Raw genomic sequence first — 26,137 nt, 5'->3', positions numbered from 1 at the left:
TTGGCTCGCGGCGCCTGCGGTTCCGCCCCTCGCGGCCGGGCCCCGGCGCCATTGCTCACGAGAAGACCCTGTTCCCAGGCAGAAAGGGCTCGCAGCGTTCCGGTTTCGCCGCCGTCTTGGCCCAGCTTGGCCGTCCCGGGACCTGAGGACGGAGGCGGGGTGGGGCGCGCGGCCGCTCTGGCGCCAGGCTGGGCCTGTGGGCGGCGCGCCACCCGGCATGATTGCAGTGTGGGCCGCTCTTTCCTGGAGGTCTCTGGCCGCCGGTGTAGTGTGGGCTTCTCCCTCCCCCACTCGCGCGGTTTGCCCTGCTTCCACCCCTTGCTTCTCTGCTCCCCGTCACTAGTGTTTTCTTGACTTGATACTGTGTGCCTGTAGGGCTTCTAGGTGCTGTGGCGATGCAGAAGCGAATCCGATAAGGGCCCTCGCCCAATGTTTTAAGCCTAGAGAAGATGAGATAGAATGCAAGGTAGAAAATGCTCGATGCCTTTTTACCAAGCTGCAGGATTGGTGCCATGCGAGAAGCATGTCAGTCCACCTTTTGGGCTCCGGACACTGCTGAGGCCTCAGGCTCGCAAGGCAGGTTTTAAAACTTAAAGTTGATGGAGTAATGAGTCGTGTACGTTCTTTGAGAGGACTCCTTTTTAAGACAAAAAAACCCTGAAACATTTCTGCCCATTGTTTTCTAGTATCCAGTACCCCCCCCCCCATATTAGGTATTCAGTAATGCCTTGTGTTTCATTTTTATAAGTAGTAACGAAACTTGTTAGAACTCAGAGGTGTCAAAGGGTATCTGTTGAAAAGTATGCCCTCCTCCCTCTAGTTCAACTTGCTTTATAGACAAGCACAATTACCATTATATACTCTGAATTTCCGAGAGGTTTTCTGAACTTACAAACTCATATGCATATAAATACAAGCATTTTCCCCACACAAAATGTCAATTTATAATACACACTGTTGGTGTATATTATACTTAAAGTATCTTGGTGATGGTACCATGGCAATACGTATAGGGATTCCTCGTTGTTAGTAGCTGAATCATATTCTTTGTAAGAGTGGCAACATCAACTAGCCATCTACTGTTTGATATTTAGGTTGTTCCCAGTCTTCTGCTACTGAAGCTGCAGTGAGTATCCTGGTATATAATGCTTTTAAGTGGGTTTGTATATTTGAGAATCATAAAAGCATATATATAAATTTGAGTAATAGCATTACACAGGAGACTTGTGTTCACTTGCATGCAGATTTATTTAACCAGTGTTGGAGATGTGCGGGGAGACATAAGCAGAGCTGAAGATTGTGTAATTTCAGGCATGTGGTTGTAGGTAGGGAAAGGGAGTGGGTCTCCTGAGATAAAATTGAAGGGGGCACCAAACACTCAGTAATTGAGATCAACAGTATTTTAATGCGGCATTTTTAAAGTCACTATGAATGCAAGAAATCCACAATGAAGAAATACTGGAATCTTAATTAGGCATCTCCACTAACATCACACCAGGCCTTAGACAAAGTCTCAGCAAAACAGAAGAATCCACATGATCTCTGTAGAGGGAATCTATTTGTATGTGTCATTCTTCTAGTCTCCGTTATCACACTTTCAGACAATTATTTTCATTATATGATACAAAAGAGAACTTTAATATTTTTTTATTTTTAATGTTTATTCATTTTTGAGAGAGAGGATCTGAATTGGGTTCTGTGCTGACAGCAGAGATCCTCCTAGAATAGGAGAACTTTAGAATGTGGAGAATTTCAAACAAGAGGTCATGTTGTGGGAGCAGATCCATTTCAATACGTCATGGAAGAAATGTCAACAGATGTTTAGCTATTTGATACAGGAGGGATTTCAATAAAGAATAAAATTTTAAGGAAAGAACTGTAGTGAGGCAAGGTGGTATATTAGAATCCCAGAGTCCAACAATTTGAGTTTGAATTCTAGTTTTGCAGTATTTACCAGTAGGTGACTTTGGACAAGTTACTAAGCTTTTTTGACTCTGTTTCCTAATCTATAAAGTAGGGGTAAGTGAGATCTTAGAGAAAATTAAATACAATTGCACGTATAACATGCTTTGTATTGTGCCAGACATGGAGGGTGTTAAGTAATTGCCACTTCTGCATTAATGTAATGTAATTAAACTATATAGTTTTCATAGCACCTTCACATATAGTGTTTCACTTGATCCTAATATGAATCCTTTGAAGTTTAGTAGATCAGTGTCATAAACCAGTTTCACCGATGATTAAATACACAGAGGTTAAATGACCAACAAGGACACTCTGTGTTATACGCAGAGAAGTCCGGAAATCTAGATTTCACCCTTGACTCCTTCCTTTGCCAGTCTCCCACATCTACTTACTCCCTGAACATTTTCATTTTCTAGATCCCCCTCTCTACACTCTATTCACTCTTCTCTATCCCCACTCAGGTTTAAGCCATGATCATTTCTTGTACAACTACTGTAGTGCCCTAAGTAATTGCTCCATCTTTATTCCCCATGTTGCTAATGGAGCAATCTATCAAAAGTAAATCTACAAACCACAGCTCTGTTTATAATCCCTGTTATCCCCAGGACCTTAGACTGAAATCTAAATGCCTTAATTTGCTTCCAGGATCAACCACGTCTTGTGCCTACCTCTCTCTCTTTCTTTCTGTCTCTCCCTCCCCTCTCCCCTCTGTCTCCCCTGTCTCTTCTGTCCCCTCTCCCCTCTCTCTTCTTTCTCACTCACTTCATGCTCTTGTCATTCTGAACTTTTCAGTGCTTAGAACCTTCTACTTGCCTTCAGCCTGAAACACTCTTCAAGGACCACTAGTCTCATTTTCATCCCCATCCCAGTCCCCATCCAGTGGGTATAGAAATAAATAAAATCCCTAATCCTCAAGAAGCACGTAGCCTAGTTAGGGAGATAAACTGGTGAACAGGCAAATGACCATAAAGTGTAGAATGTTATAGTTAAGAGATGAATGAAGTGCTGTGAGCACAAAAGTATTAACTTTGAGCACCAAGGATGGTTTCTTGGAGGAGGTGTCTTTAATGGAATTTTGAAAGACACATAGATTATTTCTGAAGAAGAGGACTTAGGAGAGTGATTCCAGGCTGAGCAACAGTGGGAGTGCCTGGCGCACCCAATGGAAGATGGATATGTAAGATGGAGGGAAGAAGGTTGCAAGAGCTAAATCTGGAGAAGTAGCATGTTCTGTTATGTTTTGGTTAAGGCATCTGGGTCAGCAGTGGGAACCCAAAGAACTTGTGGTAAAGATTACTCTGGAGGTGAAATGGAGGATGAACTAAGAGAAGACTAAAGATAGGGTAGTCAGAAAAAGGGTATTGAAAAGCCCATGCAGAAGGTGATGAAGACGTATTTAATGACATAAAGAGGTATTCTTGATAAGAGGGAAAAACATGTTTTAAACAGCATGTATTATATGTTCTCATTTTTGTAACCACTCCCCACATGCATCTATACAAAAACAAGGATATGCATCAAAATATTAACATATTTAAAAATTCAGAATGTTTTCATTTTTGCAAACCTTCCCAAATTTATGTATCCACAAAAGAAGTATATACGTGAAAATATAAAATATTTTATATTTTATAAATATAAAAATTTATATATTTAATATAAAATATAAAGCATTTTTTAATTAAGTCCCTCAAGTGTGTGTGTGTGTGTGTGTGTGTGTGTGTTTGTGTGTGTAGAACCAGGAGAATATACATCAACATGTTTAACATTTTGTTTCTATGTTTGCCAATCGTATAGGTGAAAAATGGTATCTTAGATTTGTTTATTGAGAATTGAGCATATATCTTATATGTAAGAGCCATTTGTAGTTCTTTGTGAACTGTCTATTCATGTCTTTTGACTGTTGTCTTTGGTTACTTGTGGATTTGTAGGATCTCTTTATGTTTTCTGTGTTGCAATTTACTTGTCTCACTACTGTTTGTTCAGTATTTTGTATTTATGTCTTTTTTCCTATTAAAAATTTAAAAAATTCTTTCCATGCAGTCAGATGTATCCTTTTTTCCCCCTTTTATGGGCATTTGGATTTTGTGCTATACTGTGTAAAAGAGGCCTTAACACTCTTAAAAAGTATTCTTGGGGTTCCTGGGTGGCTCAGTCAGTTAAGCATCTGGCTCTTGGTTTTGGCTCAGGTCATGATCTTGAGCTTTCGTATGTTCGAGCCTCAAGTCAGGCTCTGTGCTAGCAGCTCATAGCCTGCTTGGGATTCTCTCTCTCCCTCTCTTTCTGCCCCTTCCCCACTCATACTATCTCTGCCTCTCAAAATAAATAAATAAACTTAAAAAAAAAACTATTCTTAAATTTCCTCCATGCTTTTTTATTTTTAAGGTTTTATTTTTCATTTTCATGGTTTTTTTTTGAGAGAGAGACAAGAGAGAGACAGAGTACGAGTGGGGGAGGTACAGAGAGAGAGGGAGACACAGAATCCGAAGCAAGCTCTAGGGTCTGAGCTCTCAGCACTCAGAGTCTGATGCAGGGCTTGAATTTGTGAACCTCAAGATCATGACCTGAGCTGAAGTTGGACACTTAACCGACTGAGACACCCAGATGCCCCGATATTTTATTTTTCATTTTAATCCTTGCTTCATTTGGAATTTATTTTGATAAGGAATAAGATAATCTGTGGTGTTATAAACGTACATTTGGCCTTTGTCCCCGGTTCCTGGCACAGAACTCCTAAACCATTTTTGAGTGATACGAGTATCTTTTGTTATCCATAATGATCCCTTTTAGAATAAGCCTGAGTCTGTGCGAATGATGTGAGTAAAGATGGGAACCCTAGATAGCCTCAGGATGGGAGCTGGTCACTAGAAAGACCAAACACACTGATTAGAGGGTGGGGACTCTCAGTCCCATGTCCCTATCCTCTGGGGAGTGGAGGTGGCAGCAGATAGGTTATAAAAATTCTTGAATAGCCAGGGTGGGTGAACACATTGATATTGTGGTAGGGTAGTGTACCTAGAGGGTGTGGAAGCTCTGTTGCTTCCCCGATACCTTGTCTTGTGCATCTCTTCCATTTGCCTCTTCCTGAGTTATAATAAACCATAAACCTAAGGGAAGTGATTTCCTGACTTCTGAGTCGGTCTCCAAAATGTTCAAACCTGAGGAAGGAATTGTGGAACCCACAAGTTGACAGGTAAATCAGATAGAAATGCAGGCAGCTTGGAGACCTAGGACTTGTAACTGGTATCTGAAGTGGAGGCAGTCTTCTGCGACTGAGCCCTTAACTGCAGGGTCTGTACTAATTCTGGATAGAGTTAGAATTGAATTAAGTTACTGGACACCCAGTTGGTGTTGGAGAACCAAGAAAGTTGGTGTCTGAGAACCGAATTGGTTATTGGTGTTTGGAAAAAGATCACACAGAATCTAATTTAATTTTTTTCCGGAATAATTCATTTTCTACTATTAATATGTAGTATAGTTCTCAGACGTATGTGCTACATTCTCAGATGTATCTGGATCTACTTTGGTCTATATTCCATAGCTATGTCTTTGTAAGTAGCGACACCATATTGTTTGATTTGTTGTAGTTTTATGTTTCAAAATTCGGTAGGGCTAGATCCTCTTCATCAATCTTTTTTTCAGAAGTTTTCTGGCTATGTTGTATGTTTGTTTTTCTTTCCAAAGGAAGTACAGAATTATCTAGTTTAAAAAAAAAAAAAACCGATTGTTTTGACCTTTGCTTTAAAAAATCAACATGTTCAGTACTGCAAAAGAAAAAACAGTAAAAAATAAGCATGTATTACTTTTTAAATAAGGTGTGTTTTATAAGTGGGATAGTCAAGTTAAAGCAGTGGACATACAGATCGCAAAAGGCCAGGGGCTACAGGCATTTTTGACATAAAATTTAAAGAATTTTGAAACATGTGATTTCTAATTTAGGAGTCTGAAGAGGTCAAAGAATTCCCAGAAGTGGGACAGGTTTAGGATGAGTATGTGGAATAATAGTATATTGATTTAGGGTAATATTTTTTCTGTTATTGGCCATTGATTCTTTGAGTGTGTACTTTGTGGCAGAGTACTATGCTTGGGTTAAACATATGCACATGATAAGAGAAGTCTCTTTCCTTCAGAGCCTTCCTAGTCTATTAGAGAGACAAACATACAACAGTATACACAATATACATGATATACTGAACAGCTATAATGGTATATTCTCAGTGTCATGCTACTAGGGAAGACTTCCGAAAGCAAATCTTTTAAAAAATATTTAAAAATATATTTACTTTTTCTTATTACAAAGATAATACATAACAATTACAGAAAAAGCAAAAACCGTTTTAAATAAATTCATAAACTTACCACTCAGAGGTAACCATTTGTGATGATAAATTTTATGTGTCACCTTGGCTGGGCCACGTTGGTGCCCAGATACTTAGTCAAATGTTATTCTGAAAATTTCTGTGATAGTGTTTTTTGGGTGAGGTTAACAATTTAAATTGGTGGACTTTGAGTAAAGCCGATGATTTTACATAATAGGGGTGTGCCTCATTCAATCAGTTGAAGGCCTTAATAAACTAAAGACTGACCTCCCTATAGCAGGAAGAAATTCTGCCAGTAGACTGCCTTTGGATGCAAACCACAACTCTTCCTTGGGTCTCCAGTCTGCCAGTCTTTGCTGCATGTTTTGGACTTATCAAGCCTCCACAATCATGAGATACTTCCTTAAAGTAAATTTCTATCTCTCTCAACAGTAGATAGTGCCCTCACTTTAACAGTAGACACCCTGGGAGGCTATATCTATATATACATCGAGATACACACCTTGTTCGTTCTGTTTGGAGAATCCTGACTAATACAGATTTTGATACTGAGAGTGGTTCTAAAGGAGCAGAATCTTAAGGATGAATTCTCTAAATTGGTTCCGGGTTTTCTAGAATTGGCTCTCTGATATGATTAGATTTAAAGACACTAATGATTCTGTTTCCAGTAGTAGAGAGAGTAAGAGTAATGATATAGTCTGTGACATGATACGAAAATAGAAATATGCAAAATTACCACTGGATATTCTTAAACACTTATAAGAGTCAAGGAACTGGATTACCATGTATGTGACACCTTCAAACATTTCTGTCAAACTAATGAGTATAATGAGATTGGTTGTTGCTCCTAATGTCACTGAATAAAGTGGGGGAAAAAATGAGTTCAGGGATTCATATTCCCAGCTCAAGCACTGTATAAACGATTGAAATCTTCTGTGTCTCTCCTGAAAAAGATACTTAACTCTGGTAGCTGCAGAGCTGAGATTGCTGAAAACCAAACCCAAAAATCTCATCATGTGAGTAGCTGAATTACAATGCAAATTGAAAAGAGGGCATTGATGAGGAAGGAATGGGATCCTGATATTTGGAATGGGATGTATGAGAATACTCTGATGAAGATGGGGACATTGAGCCTGTAAATCCTGTTGCACTTTCTTTGCCAGTAGAAGCAGCTTGTCCACCCCTGTCTGAGGAGATACACCCTGCATTGCACTAGGAAACCAATAGTTTCCCCCAAGGCAGTTGTCTTGAAAGACACTGCTGATTGTCTTCAGGACCCACTCCTACCACCCCTCTTTGCTTCTAGAACTATAACTAGGTTAATATCCCAGGAGGCCCTGAAAGCACAAATAAGTTACATGAAGAAGCAGCCCAAATATGCATGGTCCCAACTCCTGCTATTCTACCTTCTCTCTCTCAGCCTGCACCTGTGGCCTCAGAGGAAGTTCCTTGTGATCAGTTGACAGAGGAAGAGAAAACTTGGGCCTGGTTTACAAATGGTTCTGCAGGATATGCAGGCACTACCGAAAAGTGGGCAGCTGTGTATTACAGCCCCTTTCTGGGACATTCCCCAAGGGCAGTGATAAAGGGAGATCCTCTCCATGGGCAGAACTTCACATCTGGTTGTTCATTTTGCTTGGAAGGAGAAATAGGCATGATGAATGATTATATACCAACTCATGGGCTGTGGCTGATAGTTTGGCTGGACGTCAGGGACTTGGAAGGAACATGATTAGAAAATTGGTGACAAGGAAGTCTGGGAAAGAGATACATAGCTTGACCTCTCTGGGTGAAAAACGTGAAGATATTTGTGTCCCTTATAAATACTCACCGAAAGGTGACCTCAGCAGAAGAGAATTTTAATAAGTGGTTAGCAAATTGGCCTCTTTCTTTAGCCACCCCTGTTATTGCCCAGTGAGTTTATTTTATTTTTTAATATTATTTATTATTTTTGAGAGAGAAAGCACAAGGAGGAGTGGAGCAGAGAGAGAGGAAGACCAAAGATCTGAAGCAGGCTCTGCAGTGACAGCTGAGAGTCTGATGTGGGGCTTGAACCCATGAACCATGAGATAATGACCTGAGCCAAAGTCAATGCTTAACCAACTGAGTCACCAAAGTGCACCCCAATTGAGTTTATTTTCAAAGTGGCCGTCGTATTAGGGATGGAGGTTATGATGGGATCAACAGTGTGGACTTATATTCACCAAGGCTGACCTGGCTACAGCCACTGTCAAGTGCCCAGTCTGCCAGCAGCAGAGACCAACACTGAGTCTCTGATATGACATTATTCCTCAGGGTGATGAGCTAGCTACCTATGGCAAGTTGATTACATAGGACCACTTCTGTCATGGAAGGAGCAACATTTTGTTTTTATTGAATTGACACTTACTCTGGACATGGAATCGCCTTCCCTGCACACAATGCTTTTGCCAAAACTACCATCCATGGACTTACAGAATGCCTTACCCACCATCATGGTATCCCACACAGCATTGCTTCTGGTGAAGGAACTCACTTTACAGCAGATGAAGTGTGGCAGTGGCCCCATGCTCATGAAATTCACTGGTCTTACACTGTTCCCCACCATCCTGAGTAGCTAGCTTGGTAGAGTGGCAGAATGGCCTTTCAGACTCAGTTACAGTGCCATCTAGCTGTCAGCTCAGAGCCGGACGTGGGGCTTGAACTCACAGGCCGCGATATCATGACCCGAGCCGAAGTCGGCAGCCCAACCGACTGAGCCATCCAGGTGTCCCTCTGCTCATTTTTTAATCAGATTTTTTTGATATAAGGTTTTGTAAGTTCTTTATATATTTTGGATATTAACCTCTTACGGGATGTATGATTTACAGTATCTTCTCCCATTCAGTGGGTTCCCTTTTCATTTAAATGAAATTTATTTTTAAATCCAGTAGCTTTTATTTATATATCTTTAAATATTTATTTTGTTATAATGTTTTGGTTATCTTTGGGAAGTTCAGCTGTGCATGTGTTGGGTCTCCCTTGCCTATCTTCTATAGCAATCATTTTCTCTTTAACTCTTTCATTATTTTATTTATTATTTTTTCATTTACTTTTTTTTTAGAGAGAGCGTGAGCAGGGGAGAGGGGCAGAGAGGGAGAGAGAGAGAGAGAGAGAGAGAGAGAGAGAGAGAGAGAGAGAGAGAGAGAAGCGGGGCTCACCCAAAGCAGGGCTTGAGCTGACCAGATGTGGGACTCGAACTCAACAACCATGAGATCGTGACCTGAGCTGAAGTCAGATGCTTAACCGACTGAGCCACCAAGGCACCCCTCGTTGTGTTTTTAATATCAAGACAGAATGTATAGTCATTCTTGATTTTCATCTTTTCTGTGACTAAGAGTTTTCTGGTGTGTATATTTATGGGTAAGATTTGCTGCCGTTTTCTACCATTTTAACAGTAATTTCATATGGAAGGTTGTAATAGTTTGTATAGCAGAATACCACAGACTGGAGGGCTTAAACAATAGAAATTTATTTTCTCACTGTTCTGCAAGCTGGGAGTCCCAAGACAAAGGTTTCAGCAGGTTTGGTTTCTTCTGAGGCCTCTTTTTGGCTTGCAGATGGCTGCTTTCTTGCAGTGTCCTCACATGGTCTTTGTTCTGTGTGCACTCAACATTTCTGGTGTCTCTCCATGCATCCGATTTTCCTTTTTGTATTAGGAGCCCAGTTGGATTGGATTAGAGTGCAGTCTGAAGACCTCATTTTAACTTAACCACCTCTTGGAAAGCCTTAACTCTGTTGTCACATTCTGAGGTACTAGAGGTTAGAACTTAAACATATGAATTTGGGGGGTACACAGTTTCAACTCATAACAAAGATATTTGTCACTTTGTTCTTCTTTCTTTTACTTTTTAATCCATTTTTAAATGAGTTGTATTTTCTAGGACCCACCATTTTCAAGGATCTCCTGTGAAGGAAGGGCAAGAGGGGCCACGGTAGTTTTCCAGGCTGCACAATGCCAAAGTTTTCAGCTGCCACAGTTAGAGTGCCTCATTCAATATGGCACTTCTTTGTGCTTTTTGAGTAGCCCCTCTTCCTTTGCTTCTCTCTTCTAAACTGACCCCGTAGGGCTTCTGCTGTCAGACTTGTGCTCCCTGGCATCATCACTAGTCATCGCACACAAGGAACATAGTGCCTGCATTTCAGGTGAGCTCTTTATCTACTTTCTGAGATTAACACATCCGAGTTTCCAAGCCATTCTTTTTTTTTTTTTTTTTTAATTTTTATTCATTTTTGAGGGGAGGAGCAGAGAGAGAGGGGGACAGGATCTGAAGTGGGCTCTGCGCTGAAAGCAAGTGAGCCGGATGCGGGGCTTGAACTCACAAACCACAAGATCATGACCTGAACGAACCAAAGCTGAAGTCAGATGCTCAACTGACTGAGCCACCCAGGTGCCCCCCACAAAGACATTGTTTTGAACACTGTACCTTCTCTACTGTGTTCCTTATAGTTTTAATGCAACCTCACTTCTCTCTATGTATGCTCTACTTGTTTTGAACAATAAGTTTTTTGATTTTCACATAAACTTCTCATCCTTAGGGAGTGAGTCTACTTTCTGGTGTTTTGTGGGACCTGCTGCTGCTGGTTACCTTACACACTCCCAAGTGCCACTTCCCACTCAGTGCAGCCACTGCTGAATCTCAGGGGCTGTTGGTAACCCTTACTCAGGCTTTCGAGTCTCTAGTTGCTTTTCGTCTCCTCATATTGCAGAATACTGGATTTTCAGGTCCTCCTCACCCCCATTATCTTTTTGTTGCTTTGTTTAATTTCTAGGAGGAGGAAGGGGAAGATTCAGTGTTAAATTGCTGCACTTATTATATCGTAATCATATTGCTTTATAATGTAAATTTTCCCATTTTTCTCCATTTATATTTTCCCTAATGACAAACATAATACATAATGCATTACCATGTAGGAAATTCAAGTGATACAAAAGAGCACAAGGAAGACTGAAAATCATTGAGAGGCAGACATTCAGCATTTTGGTAAACATTTCAAAATGTCACATACAGATTTATATGAATAAGTTTATACTGTATATATTGTTTTGTATTCTGCATTTTTATTCAATAATATATCCACAAGTTCTTTGTCAATAAATTTAGGTACAGACCATCCTTTTTAATGGTTATGCTGTATTCTATTGTACAACATATGTATATACCATAATTTAACTTATCTAATGAACATCCTAGAAGAGAAATATTTATGCATTGATTAAGCTTTTTGGGATAGGTAACTAGAAGTTGAAAAATTGCATGGATTTGTATTCATACTACCAATAAGTGCCCATTTTCCCACATCCTTATCAACATTTATTATCTTTGCACATCTGTGAAAAAAATTTGTAACTCATTACTTTTCTTTGAATTTCTTTACGAGTTTAATTCAAATTCTCTTTATTGGCCTTTAGTGAGTCACATACTCATGTCCTTTGCCCATTTTTCTACTGGAATTAGTTTTTTTCTTACTTACTTGTAGGCCTTCTTTGTAGTAATCTCTGCTGATCCTTGTCCTGTCTTTGTCACATCTATTCCTTGCTATTCTTCTGCTCTGCACTAACTCTTAAGAAAAATACATTTTCCCTCAGGTTCCTGTGTCAGCTGGCTTTTGGCTAGATTTGGTCAAGAGAAAGCCCTGAAGAGAGGAAATGAGAAACCTGGATATTTCTCCCCTATACCTCAGGTGCAATGTGTGTATTTCCTCTGTGGCTCCTGCTCCAATTGGAAAGGCCACTGTGGTTCCAGCTCCTACCAGATGATCCTGTGCCTGGTAATACCACCTCCCCAGAGCTGGCAGTGGTTTCTTGGAATTGTTACTCTCTGAGCCTGTTAGACATCTCAGTTTTTCCATTAAATGTCTGTTTTGCGCTGTTAACTTCCCTTTATTGTATATACTCAGAATGGTTTTAACTTTACCATAGCTTACTTTTTTAATAAAGACTTTATATTTTTAGCAGTTTTAGGTTCACAGCAAAATTGAGAGGAAGGTGTAGTTTTCATATTGCCCCCATACATGCATGGCCTCCCCCATTATCAGTGTTGCTCACCAGAATGGTACGTTGTTGCAATTGATGAGCCTACACATCCTAAACGCTCAGGTCCATAGAGAGTTCACTCTTGGTGTTGTATGTTCTCTGGGTTTGCACAAACATGTAATGACGTATTGATTTTTCTAGTATCATACAGAGTATTTTCACATCCCTAAAAATCCTCTGTGCTCTGCCTATTCAGTTTATCCTCCTGCCCCATACCACCCCCTGCAAACCTTGGCAACTACTGATCTTTTCACTGTCTCCATTGTTTTGCCTTTTCCAGAAGGTCACATGGTTGGAATCATGTAATACATAACCATTCGATATTGGCTTCTTTCACTTATTAATATACACTTAAGCTTCCCCCATGTCTTTTTAGCCTTGATAGCTATTTCTTTTATTTTTTTTATGTGTATTTATTTTTGAGAGAGAGAGACAGAGTGTGAGCAGGTGAGAGGCAGAGAGAGAGGGAGACACAGAATCGAAGCAGAACAGACAGCTCCAGGCCCTGAGCTGTCAACACAGAGCCCGATGCAGGGCTCGAACCCATGAACCGTGAGATCATGACCTGAGCCGAAGTTGGACACTTAATCACTGAGCCACCCAGGTGCCCCGATAGCTATTTCTTTTTAGTGTTGAGTAATTAATATTCCATTGTCTGCATGTGCCACACACCATTTATTTATCCATTTACCTATTTATATTTCTTTTATTTCATATTTTTAGTGTTTATTTTTGAGAGAGAGAGAGAGGCTGGGTGAGAGAGAGAGAGTGAGGGAGAGAGAGAGAATGCACACAGGGGAAGAGCAGAGAGAATGGGAGAGAGAGAATCCCAAGCAGGCTCCACACTGTCAGTGCAGAGCCCGATGTAGGGCTTGAACTCATGAACTATGAGATTATGACCTGAGCCAAAATCAAGATTCGGACACTCAACCAACTGAGCCACCCAGGTGCCCCTATTTTTTTTTTTTTTAAGTAAGCTCTAAACACAGTGTGGGGCTTGAACTCACACGACCCTGAGATCAGGAGTGGCATGCTCTACTGACTAAGCCAGCCAGGTACAACCCTATCCATTTACCTATTGAAGGACATCTTGATTGCTTCCAAGTTTTGGCAATTATGAATAAAACTGCTATAAACATCCATGTGCAAATTTTTGTGTGAACATACGTTTTTAACTCATTTGGAAGCGCAATTGCTGGATTGTATGATAAGAGCATGTTTAGTTTTGTGAGAAACTGCCAAACTGCTTTCCAAAATAGCTATACCATTTTGCATTTCTCCTAGCAATGAATGAAACTTCCTGTTATTCCATGCCCTTGCCACATTCAGTGTTGTGTTACAGATTTTCTGATAGGTCTTTAGTGGTATTTTGTAACAACAAATACATTTGCATTTCCCTGGTGATACATGATGTAGAGCATCTTTTCATATGCTTTTTTGCCATCTGTATATCTTTGGTGAGGTATCTGTTAAGATCTTTGGCCCATTTTTTTAAATTGGATTCTTATTGTTGACTCTTAAGAATTCTTTGTATATTTTGGATAACAGCCCTTTATCTGATATGTCTTTTGCAAATATCTTCTCCTACTCTATGGCTTGTCTTCTCATTCTCTTCACATTGTCTTTCACAAAGTAGAAGTTTTTAATTTTAATGAAGTCTAGCTCATCAAGAATTTGTTTTATGGATCATGTCTTTGGTGTTGTATTTAAGAAGTCATTGCTGTACTTAAGGTCACCTAGGTTTTCTCTTACATTATCTTCTAGGAGTGTTATAGTTTTGCATTTTACATTTAGGTCTATAATCCATTTTGAGCTAATTTTTGTGAAGGGTGTAAGGCCTGTATCTAGATTCATTTTTTTTGCACGTGGATGTCCAGTTGTTCCAGCATCATTTGTCAAAAAGACTGTTGAACACACTGTTCCATTGTATTCCTTCAGCTCCTTTGGTGAGGATTAGTTGAGTAAATTAATGTGGGTCTGTTTCTGGGCTCTCTGTTCTTCCCTGATCTATTTGCTTTTTCTTTCCCCAATGCCACACTGTCTTGGTTATTGCAGCTTTCTAGTAAGTCTTTAAAATTTTTTTTTTAATATTTTTTCATTTTTTGAGAGACAGAGAGACAGAGCATGAGTGGGGGAGGGGCAGAGAGAGAGGGAGACACAGAGTCCGAAGCAGACTCCAGGCTCTGAACTGACAGCACAGAGCCCAACGTGGGGCTCAAACCCACAGACCACGATATCATAACCTGAGCTGAAGTTGGATGCTCAACCAATTGAGCCACCCAGGCGCCCTTCAGCTTTATAGTAAGTCTTAAAGTAGTCTTACTACTTTGTTCTTTTCCTTCAATATTGTGTTGGTTATTCTGGTCTTTTGCTTCTTCGTATAAACTTTAGAATCATTTAGTCTGTACCCACAAAATAACATGGTGGGATTTTGACTGAATCTATAGATAAATTGGGAAGGGCTGACATGTTGACAATAGTGAGACTTCATATATGTGAACATGGAATATTTATCTATTTATTTAGTGCTTCTTTATCAGAGTTTTGTAGTTCTTCTCATATAGGTCTTGTACATATTTTGTTAGATTAATACCTAAATATTTCATTTTGGGGGAGTGCTGATGTAAATGGTATTTTTTAAAATTTCAAATTCTAGGGGCCTCTGGGTGGCTCCATAGGTTTAGTGTCCAACTCTTGATTTCAGCTCAGGTCATGATCTCAGGGTCATGCAATCAATGACCACATTGGGCTCCACAGCATGAAGACTGCTTAGGATTCTATCTCTTTGTCTCTCTCTCAAAAAGTAAAAATAAAAATAAAAATAAAAATAAATATTTGCATTAAAAATAATAAAAATAATAAAATTTCAAGTTCTATTTGTTCATGCCTAGTATATAGGCAAGAAGTGACTTTTATATATTAACCTTGTATCCAGCAACCTTGCTATAACTACTTATTAGTTTGAGTTTTTTGGTTGTCAATTTTTGTCAGATTTTCTATTAGATGAACATGTCTAAACAAAGACAATTTTATTTCTTACTTTCTAATCAGTATACCTTTTATATCCTTTTCTTATTTTATTGCATTAGTTAGGACTTCTAGTACAATGTTGAAAAGGAGTGGTGAGTAGTAACATCCTTGCCTTGTTCTTGATCTTAATGGGAAAGCTAGTTTCTCACACTGTGAAGTATGGTGTTAGCTATAGTTTGTTTGTTTGTTTGTTTGTTTGTTTGTTGATATTCTTTATCAAACTTTGGAAGTTATCTCCTATTCCTAGTTTACAAGAATTTTTATCATGAATGAGTATTGTTGCATTTTGTCAAATGCTTTTCTGCATCTGTTGATATCATCATGTGATTTTTATTTTTTAACCAGTTGATGTAATGATTACACTAACTGATTTTCAAATGTTGAACTAGTCTTGTATATCTTGGATAAATCCCATTTGGTTGTGGGATGTAATTCTTTTTATACATTGTTGCATTCAGTTTGCTAATATTTTGTTGAGGACTTTTGCATCTATGTTCATGAGAGATATTGTTCTATAATTGTCTTTTCTTCAAATGTCTTTGTTTTTGATATTAGGGTAATACCTCATAGAATGAGTATGAAGTAAATATTACTACTTCTTCTATCCTCTAAAAGAGATTGCAGAGAGTTGGTACAATTTCTTCTCTAAATGTTTGGTGGAATTCACCAGTTATCCCATTTGGGCCTGGTCTTTGGTTTTAGATGGTTATCAGTTATTGATTCAATTTCCTTAATGGATATAGGCTGATTCAAGTGATCTTTTTGAAGAATTTTTTTTTCATGTTTATTTATTTTGAGGGGCGGGGAGAAGGGCAGAGAGCTAGGGAGAGAGAGAATCCCAAGCAGGCTATGCACTGTCAGCACAGAGCCTGACATGGGGCTCAATACCACAAACCTTGAGATCATGACCTGAGTCAAAATCAAAGAGTCAGATGCTTAACCAAATGAGCCACCCAGGCACCCCTTCAAATCATCTTTTTGTATGAGTTTTGCTAGATGTGTTTTTCTAAGAATTGGTCAGTTTCATCTAGTTATCAAATTTGTATGTGTAGAGTTGTTTATAATATTTCTATATTATCCTTTTAGTGTCCATGGGATTTCCCTCTTTCATTTCTGATATTTGCAATTTTTGTCCTCTCTCTCTCTCTCTTTTTAGTTAACCTGAGTAGAGTCTTAATAATTTTATTGATCTTTTCAAAGAATCAGCTTTTGATTTTGTTGCTTTTCTCTATTAATTTCCTGTTTTCAATTTCATTGATTTCTGCTCTGATTTTTGTTTCTTCTCCTTACTGTGGGTCTAATTTGTTCTTCTTTTTCTAGTTTCTTAAAATAGAAACTTAGATTATTGATTTTTTTAAAAAAATTTTTTAATGTTAATTTATTTTTGAGACAGAGAGAGACAGAGCATGAACGGGGGAGGGTCAGAGAGAGAGAGACACAGAATCTGAAACAGGCTGCAGGCTCTGAGCTGTCAGCCCGGAGCCCGATGCGGGGCTCGAACTCACGGACTGCGAAATCATGACCTGAGCCGAAGTCGGCCGCTTAACCGACTGAGCCACCCAGGTGCCCCAGATTATTGATTTTTTAATCTTATTTTTCTATTCTAAAATATTAATTCAATACTATAAATTTCCCTGTAAGCACTGCTTTTACTGCATCCCATAAATTTTGATAAATTGTGTTTTCATTTTCATTTAGTACAAAATATTAAAAAATTTCTCTTGAGAATTCTTCTTTGACCCATATGTTGTTTAGAAGTGTGTTGTTTAATTGCCAGATTTTTTGGGATTATCTTTGTTATCTTTGTTATTGATTTCTAGTTTAATTTCATTGTGGTCTGACATCATATGATTTTTATTGTTTCCAGTGCAGAATGTGGTCTGTCTTGGTGAATTTACACGTGAACTTAAGAAGAATGTTCTGCTGTTGTTGGGTAAAATAGCCTATAGGTATCAGCGATAGCTAATGGGTTGATGGTATTACTGAGTTTAACTATGTCCTTATGTAACTTACTTCTTCATTTAGTAAATATCATGAACATCTTTATCAGTAGGTGCATTTTTATACCAGCATTATTGATGAGAGCATATTTCACTGACCATAAAATATATGATTTTTTTTAATCATTCTAACTCTTTGGAACTTTAAATATAATTCTGTAATGCTAAGTATATTCATATTGTTGTGGGTAATAGGTATCCAGAATTTTTCATCTTGTAAATCTGAAATTCTCTACCCAATAAATAACTGCAGAGCATAAGCTTTTAATATTAATGAAGTCTGTTGTTATTTATTCTTTTCTAGATTGTGCTTTTAATGTCATGTCTAAGAACTATTTGCCTAACCTTGGGTCATAAGATTTTCTCCTACATTTTTTTCTAAAAGTTTTGTAGTTTAGTGATTTTATTTTATTTTATTTTATTTTATTTTATTTTATTTTATTTTTCTCTCAAGTTAGTTAACATACAGTATAGTCTTGCCTTCAGGAGTAGAACCCAGTGATTCATCACTTACATATAACATCCTGTGCTCATCCCAAGTGCCCTCTTTAATGCCCATCACCCATGTAACCTACCCCGCACATATTCCCACCCCCACCAACTCTCAGTTTGTTATCTGTATTTAAGAGTCTCTTATGGTATGCCTCCATGTCTGTTTTTCCTTATTTTTCCTTCTCTTCGCCATGTTCGTCTGTTAAGTTTCTCAAATTCCATATATGAGTGAAATCATTTGATAGCTATCTTTCTCTGACTGGCTTGTTTCTCGTAGCATAATACCCTCTAGTCCCATCCATGTTGTTGCAAATGGCAAGATTTCATTCTTTTTCACTGCTGAGTAGTATTCCATTGTGTATATATACCATATCTTCCTTATCCATTCATCAGTTGATGGACATTTGGGCTCTTTCCATAATTTGGCGATTGTTGATAGTGCTGCTATAAACATTGGGGTGCATGTGCCCCTTTGAATCAGCATTTTTGTATCTTTGGATAAATTCCTAGTAGTGCAATTGCTGGGTCATAGGGTAGTTCTTTTTTTTTTTTTTTTTTAAGAAACCTCCACACTGTTTTCCAGAGTGTCTGCCCCAGTTTGCATTCCTATCAGCAGTGCAGTAGGGTTCCCCATTCTCCACATCCTTGTCCATATCTGTTGTTTCCTGAATTGTTAATTTTAGCCATTTTGACTGTTGTGAGGTGGTATCTCATTGTGGTTTTGATTTGTATTTCCCTGATGATGAGTGATGTTGAGCATTTTTTCATGTGTCTGTTAGACATCTAGATGTCTTCTTTGGAAAAATGTCTATTCATGTCTTCTGCCCTTTTCTTCACTGGATTATTTGTTTTTCTTGGGGGGGGTGTTGAGTTTGGTAAGTTCTTTACAGATTTTGGATACTAACCCTTTATCTCATATATCATTTGCAAATATCTTCTCCCATTCCATCAGTTGCCTTTTAGTTTTGTTGATTGTTTCCCTTGCTGTGCAGAAGCTTTTTGTTTTGATGAAGTCCCAATATTTCATTTTTGCTTTTATTTCCCTTGCCTCCGGAGATATGTCAAGTAAGAAGTTGCTGTGGTTGAGGTCAAGGTGTTTGCTGCTCGTGTTCCTCTGAAGGATTTTGATGGTTTCCTGTCTCACATTTAGGTCTTTCAAACATTTTGAATTTCTTTGTGTGTATGGTGTAAGAAAGCAGTTCAGTTTCATTCTTCTGCATGTTGCTGTCCAGTTCTCTCAGCACCATTTGCTGAAGAGACTGTCTTTTTTCCATTGGATACTCTTTCCTGCTTTGTTGAAGATTAGTTGGCCATATATTTGTGGGTCCATTTCTGGGTTCTCTATTCTATTCCATTGATCTGTGCGTCTGCTTTTGTGCCAATACCATACTCTCTTGATGATTACAGCTTTGTAATACAAGTTAAAGTCTGGTAGTGTGATGCCTCCAACTTTGGTTTTCTTTTCAACATTACTTTGGCTATTTGGGTCTTTTTGTGGTTCTATACAACTTTTTGCTTTATGAAGAATACTGGTGCTATTTTGATAGGGATAGCATTGAATGTGTAGATTTCTTTGGGTAATACTGACATTTTAACAGTATTTGTTTTTCCAACCAATGATCATGGAATGTTTTTCCATTTCTTTGTGTCTTCTCCAATTTATTTAATAAGATTTCTGTAGTTTTCAGCATATAGATCTTTTACCTCTTCGGTTAGGCTTATTCCTAGGTCTTTTATGGGTTTTGGTGCAATTGTAAGTGGGATTGATTCCTTGATATCTCTTTCTGTTGCTTCATTATTGGTGTATAGAAATGCAACTGATTTCTGTACATTGATTTTATATCCTGCAGCTTTGATGAATTCATGTGTCAGCTCTAGCAGTTTTTTGGTAAAGTCTTTTGGATTTTCCATGTAGAGTATCATGTCATCTGTGAAGAATGAAAGTTTGACTTTTTCTTTGCCAATTTGGATACCTTTTATTTTTTTTTATTTTTTTTTTTTTTTGTCTGATTGCTGATGCTAGGACTTCCAACACTATGTTAAACAACACTGGTGAGAGTGGACATCCCCATTGTATTCCTGACCTTAGGGAGAAAGCTCTCAGTTTCTCCCCATTAAGGTTGAAATTAGCTGTGGGCTTTTCATATGTGGCTTTTATGATGTTAAGGTATGTTCCTTCTATCCCAACTTTCTTGAAGATTTTTATGAAGAAATGATGCTATGTTTTGTCAAATGCTCTTTCTGCATCTGTTGACAGGATCATATGGCTCTTATTCTTCCTTCTGTTAATGTGACATATCTCATTGATTGGCTTGTGAATATTGAATTAGCCCTCCAGTCCAGGAATGAATCTCACTTGATCATGGTGAACAGTTCTTTCAATGTACTGTTGAATTCAATTTGCTAGTATCTTGTTGAGAGTTTTTGCATCCAAGTTCATCAGGAATATTGATCTGTAATTCTTTTTAGTGGGGTCTTTGGTTTTTGAATCAAGGTAATGCTGGCTTCATAGAATGAGTCTGGAAGCTTTCCTTCTGTTTCTATTTTTGGAGTAGCTTGAAAAGAATAGGTATTAACTCTGCTTTAAATGTCTGGTAGAATTCCTCTGGAATGCCCTCTGTCCCAGGACTCTTATTTTTTGGGAAATTTTTGATAACCGATTCAATTTCTTCACTGGTTATGGGTATGTTCAAATATGCTACTTCTTCCCATTTGAATTTTGGTAATGTGTGGGTGTCGAGGAATTTGTCCATTTCTTCCAGATTTTCCAGTTTGTTGGCATATAATTTTTCATAGTATTCTCTAATAATTGTTTGTATTTCTGTGGTGTTGGTTGTGATCTGTCCTCTTTCATTCGTGATTTTATCTATTTGGATCCTTTCTCTTTTCTTTTTGAGAAGTCTGACTAGGGGTTTATCAATTTTGTTTATTTTTTCAAAAAACTGGCTCTTAGATTCATTGATCTGTTCTACTTTGTATTTTTTATTTTTTTGGATTCTATATATTTTTTTCAGCTCTAATCTTTATTATTTCCCTTCTTTCTGGATTTGGGTTTTATTTGTTGCTGCTTTTCTAGTTCTTTTAGGTGTGAGGTTACATTCTGTATTTGGAATTTTTCTTGCTTATTGAGATAGGCCTGGATTGTGATGTATTTTCCTTTTAGGACTGCCTTTGCTGCATCTCAATGGGTTTGGACTGTTGTGTTTTCATTTTCATTTGCTTCCATATATTTTTTAATTTCTTTTTTAATTTCCTGGTTGACCCATTATTCTTTAGTAGGATGTTTTTTAACCTCCATGTATTTGGGGGCTTTCCAAATTTTTTCTTGTAGTTGATTTCAAGTTTCATAGCATTGTGATCTGAAAACATGCATGGTATGATCTCTATCTTTTTGTACTCATTGAGGGCCTTTTTGTGACCCAGTATATTATCTATTTTGGAGAATGTTCCATGTGCATTAGAGAAGAATGTGTATTCTGCTGCTTTAGAATGAAAAGTTCTGAATATATCTGTTAAGTCCATTTGGTCCAATGTGTCATCCAGAGCTGCTGTTTCCTTATTGATTTTCTGCCTAGTGATCTGTCCATTGCCATAAGTGTGGAGTATTAAAGTCACCTACAATTACAGTATTATTATCAATAAGTTTGTTTATGTTTGTGATTGATTTATATATTAGGCATAAACATTTACAATTGTTAGCTCTTCTTGGTCCCTTAATTATGATATAATGCCCTCCTTCATCTTTTGTTAAAGTCTTTGTTTTAAAATTGTGGCGGGGGGGCGGGTTCCTCGGTGGCTCAGTTGTTTAAGCTCCTGACTTCAGCTCAGGTCAGGATCTCATGGTTTATGAGTTTGAGCCCCGTGTCAGGCTCTGTGCTGACACCTCAGGGCCTGGAGCCTGCTTTGGGTTATGTGTCTCCCTCTCTCTCTGCCCCTCCCCCGCTCGTGCTCTGTCTCTCAAAAAAATTTTGTTTTACATTTATTATTTTTTTGTGAGAGACAGAGAGAGACAGAGCACGAGTGGGGGAGGGGCAGAGAGAGAAGGAGACACAGAATCCAAAGCAGGCTCCAGTCTCTGAGCAAGCTGTCAGCACAGAGCCTGACACGGGGCTCGAACCCATGAGCCGTGAGATCATGACCTGAGCCAAAGTTGGACATTCAACCCACTGAGCCACCCAGGTGCCCCTAAAGTCCTTGTTTTAAAATCTAGTTTGTCTGATATAAGTATGGTTACTCTGGCTTTCTTTTGATGTCCAGTAGCATGATAGATGGTTCTCCATTCCCTGACTTCCAATCTGCAGGTCTCCTCAGTTCTAAAATGAGTCTCTTATAGGCAGCAGATAGATGGATCTCGGGTTTTTATCCATTCTGACATTCTGTGTCTTTTGATTGGGGTACTTAGTCCATTTACATTCAGAGTGATTATTGAAAGATATGGATTTAGTGCCATTTTGTTATCTGTAGATTTCGGGTTTGTGGTGATGTCACTGGTCCTTTTTAGTCTTTGCTGCTTTCCACTCACAGAGTGGAACTTCTGCTTTCTTGTGGGGCTGGTGTAGTGGTCATGAACTTCTTTTGTAAGGGTTAAATTGTGTGTAGGGCTAACACGAGCTTGAAAAATAACAGCTTTGTTCTGACACTGAAGGTCAAGAGATAACAGCCTTGCTTTACTCTTGTAAATTATGCTTCATACTCTTGTAAATCAGGCTTCACCAATGAAGGAAACAAAAGCTCAAAGAAAAGAGCATCAGAGGCAAGGTCAAGGAGATCCACTGGTTGCAACTTAGCAGCAGAAACTCTAAAATAATCACCTCATCCGGCAACTGTTTCTAACTCATCTGGGAACTGTTTCGCTGTTCTGTTCCCAGGTGATGATAAAACGATGTGATCGGCCATAAAAACTCTGTACCCCGGCTGTTCGGGGCCGCACTCTTATCAAGAGTGTTGGTCCCGATCGGTCGGCCTTGCCTCTCATTGCAATAAACTTTGTTGTGACTGTCACTGGTGCCCGTAGCATTCTGTTTCAGGAGTGGTGTGGATGCAACACTTTAGTTTCTGTTTGTCTGGGAAAGCCTTTATTTCACCTTCTATTCTGAATGACAGCCTTGATGGATAAAGGATTCTTGGCTGCATATTTTTCCTATCCAGCACATTGACTATTTCCTGCCACTTCCTTCTGGCCTGCATAGTTTCAGTGGACAGGTCTGCTACTACCCTGATGTGCCTATCCTTGTAGGTTAAGGACCATTTGTCCCTAGCTGCTTTCAGAATTCTCTTTCTCTTTATATTTTGCCAGTTTCACTATGCTATGGCATGGTGTTGACCTGTTTTTGTTGATTTTGAAGGGGGTTCTCTGTGCCTCTTGGACTTGGATGTCTGTTTCTTTCCCCAGATTAGGAAGTTCTCAGCTGTAATTTGTTCATATAAACCCTCTGTCCCTTTCTCTCACTCTTCTGGAATTCCTATGATATGGATATTGTTTCATTACATGAAATCACTTCACTTTCTAATTCTCCCCTCGTGATCTAGTAATTTCCTTTCCCTCTTTTTTTTCAGCTTCATCATTTTCCATAATTTTATCTTCTGTTTCACCTATTCTCTCCTGTGCTTCTTCCATCCTTGCTGTCCCTGTATCTAGTTTATTTTGCATCTTGTTATAGCATTTCTTAATTCATTGTGACTAGTTCTTAGGTCTTTGGCCTCTGCAGCAAGAGATTCTCTGCTGCTTCCATGCTTTTTTTAAGCCCAGCTATTAGTCTTGTGACTGTTACTCTAAATTCTTGTTCAGATATATTGTTTATATCTGTTTTGAGCAATTCTCTGGATGTGATTTCTTCCTGAAATTTCTTTTGAGGAGAATTCTTCTGTTTTGTCATTTTGGCTAAGTTTCTGTCTTTTGTGTGTTTTGATAGCTTGTTTTGTGTCCTGCACCTGTGAGTACTACTATATTAAAAAAGGATCATACACTGTCCAGGGCCTGGCACTTCAGGAAGTGTTTTTGGTGTATGTTGCATGCACTCAGTTGTTGCATTTGGGCTGCTGTATCCCACTGGTCAGTCCTCTGCAAAGCTCCTCCTTGATTGTAGTGGTGGAGTGTTTGGATCTTCAACCATGTGTGCTTTGATTTGTTTGTTGAAGTGACCCTGGAAAATAAGGAAAGGGGGAGGGGAAACCTGATCCCTTGAAAAGAGAAAAGTGAAAGGGAGAAAAGAAGACTGAAGAGAGAGTCAAAAAAACTCTATAAGGCTAAATCCAGAGAAAGAAAAAAGAAAAAAAGGAAGAAGAGGTAGACAAGGTATAAAAAGAATAGTGTAAAAATGCCTGATCAAATTTATATTTATCTATCTAATAAACAGTCAGACACTATGAACCTGATTCCAAAAGAAAAAAACAAGAGGGTAGAAAGAAAAAGCAAAGAAAAAGACAAACAGACAAACAAGCAAACAAAACCAAAAAAACCAGTTGTCTGTTGGGGCCTGGGACCGGTGGCTGTGCTGATCTGGAGGAGAAGCTGGTTGTTGGGTCAGTGTCAGTCTTCCTCCAGCTGATAAGCAGTTGCCAGGGCACAGAGGGGCGGAGTTTGGTGTAAGTGGGTCCTGTTTCCACTGGGGGCTGCTGCATTGCTCTCTGAAGTCCCACTCTGAAGTGTTAGTGTGGGGGAGAAAAATGGTGAGACCCTAATCTCTCCTCCCCTGACTGGTGTCTCAAACCACACTGTTCAGGTAGCCCTCACAGAATAGCCTAGAAGTTCAGCTTGCTCTGCTCCACAGTCTCTCTCCTGCCTTCTAGGCACTTGGCTGGGATTCAAAACCTGAAGTCTTAAAGGACCCTGCACCATGTGGACCCTGCACTATCAGGACCCTGTTCTGGTGAAGTACCACTCAGCCCTGCTGATACAAGGCCTTTGGCTGGCACCTGCAGGGTCCTTTGCCCTTGGGGAGGCGATAAACCTTCTTCCCACAGTTCTGGAGGAAGGGGACTGTGCTCTCTCAGTGTGCCCCTGAGATCACTACCGTTCTCCGGGTGGCTCCCTCCTTCCCAGGAGTGTGCACACAGCTCTGGCTTTGCCAGAGCAAGTCCCACACTTTTGAAACCTCTGAGTTTTAGCTCCTAAGGCTGGTTGCAAAATAGAAACTGGCACTCTCTGTATTTCTCGTTCCCCAGTCCATGGTGTGGAGAGGTTTTTCTCCTGTGTTAACTCCATACCACAATTTCACAACCCCTCTCTTTCTCTCCCTTTTGTCTTTCCACAGAAGGGGTTCCCTCCCTTCTGTGCGGACATGGCCATTTTATCTCCTCCAATTCACATACACTCACCTCTATCCCGCCAAGCTGTCTCCCCCCAGCTGTAGAGATCTTTCTGCCACTCCGCAGATCGATTTCTTGGGTGTTCCAAGTGTTCTGACCTCAATACAGCTGTGTTTGAGGGACGAGGAAAATCCTGGTTTCCCTACTTCTCCATCTTTTTTCTGCCCCTCTTCAGTGTTTTTATTTAGATTTATGGTCCATTCTGAGTTTGTATGTAGGTATCAATTATTTTTAAAGTCTATTCATTTTGAGAGAGAGAGGTTGCTTGTGCATGCATTCAAGCAAGTGGGGGAGGGGCAGAGAGAGAGGTAGAGAGAGTCTCAGGCAGGCTGTACACTGTCAGGCAGAGCCCAATGCGGGGCTCGAACCCACCATGAGATCATGACCTGAGCCAAAGTCAGATGCTCAACTGACTGAGCCATCCAGGTGCCCCCTGAGTTAATTTTTATAGAAAGTGTAAACTGTAGGTCATGAAGATTCATTTGCTTTTTTTTTGAACACATTAAATCCTGATTGTTCCAATACCATTTGTTAAAAAAGACATCCTTTCTCCACTGAATTGCCTTTAACACCTTTGTAAAAAAAATCAATTGGTGATATTTGTTTGGGTCTGTTTGTGGATTCTATTCTGCACCCTTGATGTATGTGCTTTACTTTTTTTTTTTAAGCTTATTTATTTGTTTTGAGAGAGGAGGAGAAAGGGTAGAGAGAGAAGGAGAGTGAATCTCAAGTAGGCTCTGTGCTGTCAGCATGGAGTCTGATTCCGGGCTCAGTCTCACAAACCATAAGATCCTGACCTGAGCTCAAATCAAGAGTCAGACACTTAATGGACTGAGCCACCTAGGTACCCCAGTGCCTGTCCTTTTCTAATACCATACTGTCTTGCTTACTGTAGCTTTATAGTAAATCTTAAAATCAGGTACTGTACTGTGATTCCTCCAAATTTATCCACTTTTTTTCTGAATTGT

The 26,137-nt window shown here is 39.2% G+C and overlaps 1 protein-coding gene across 2 annotated transcripts in view; it reads left to right on the top strand.

The window, feature by feature from the left end:
- The window catches only part of PSPH (phosphoserine phosphatase), a 55,446-nt gene that overhangs the window by 550 nt on the left and 28,759 nt on the right, over positions 1-26,137 (top strand). Inside the window, exon 1 of one of the 2 annotated variants that reach the window (XM_019421765.2) lies at positions 68-270. The exons of the other annotated variant lie outside the window; for it this stretch is intronic. The gene's annotated coding sequence lies outside the window, so the exon portion shown is untranslated. Of the gene's footprint in view, positions 1-67; positions 271-26,137 lie in introns of those variants that run through there. 2 annotated transcript variants of the gene reach the window in all.

The sequence above is a fragment of the Panthera pardus genome, unplaced genomic scaffold (genome assembly GCF_024362965.1).
Source record: "Panthera pardus isolate Hobbes unplaced genomic scaffold, ASM2436296v1 HiC_scaffold_4, whole genome shotgun sequence".
NCBI lineage: Eukaryota > Metazoa > Chordata > Mammalia > Carnivora > Felidae > Panthera > Panthera pardus.
The sequence above is the reverse complement of the archived record's forward strand: the minus strand, read 5'-3'. Positions and strand labels throughout refer to the sequence as shown.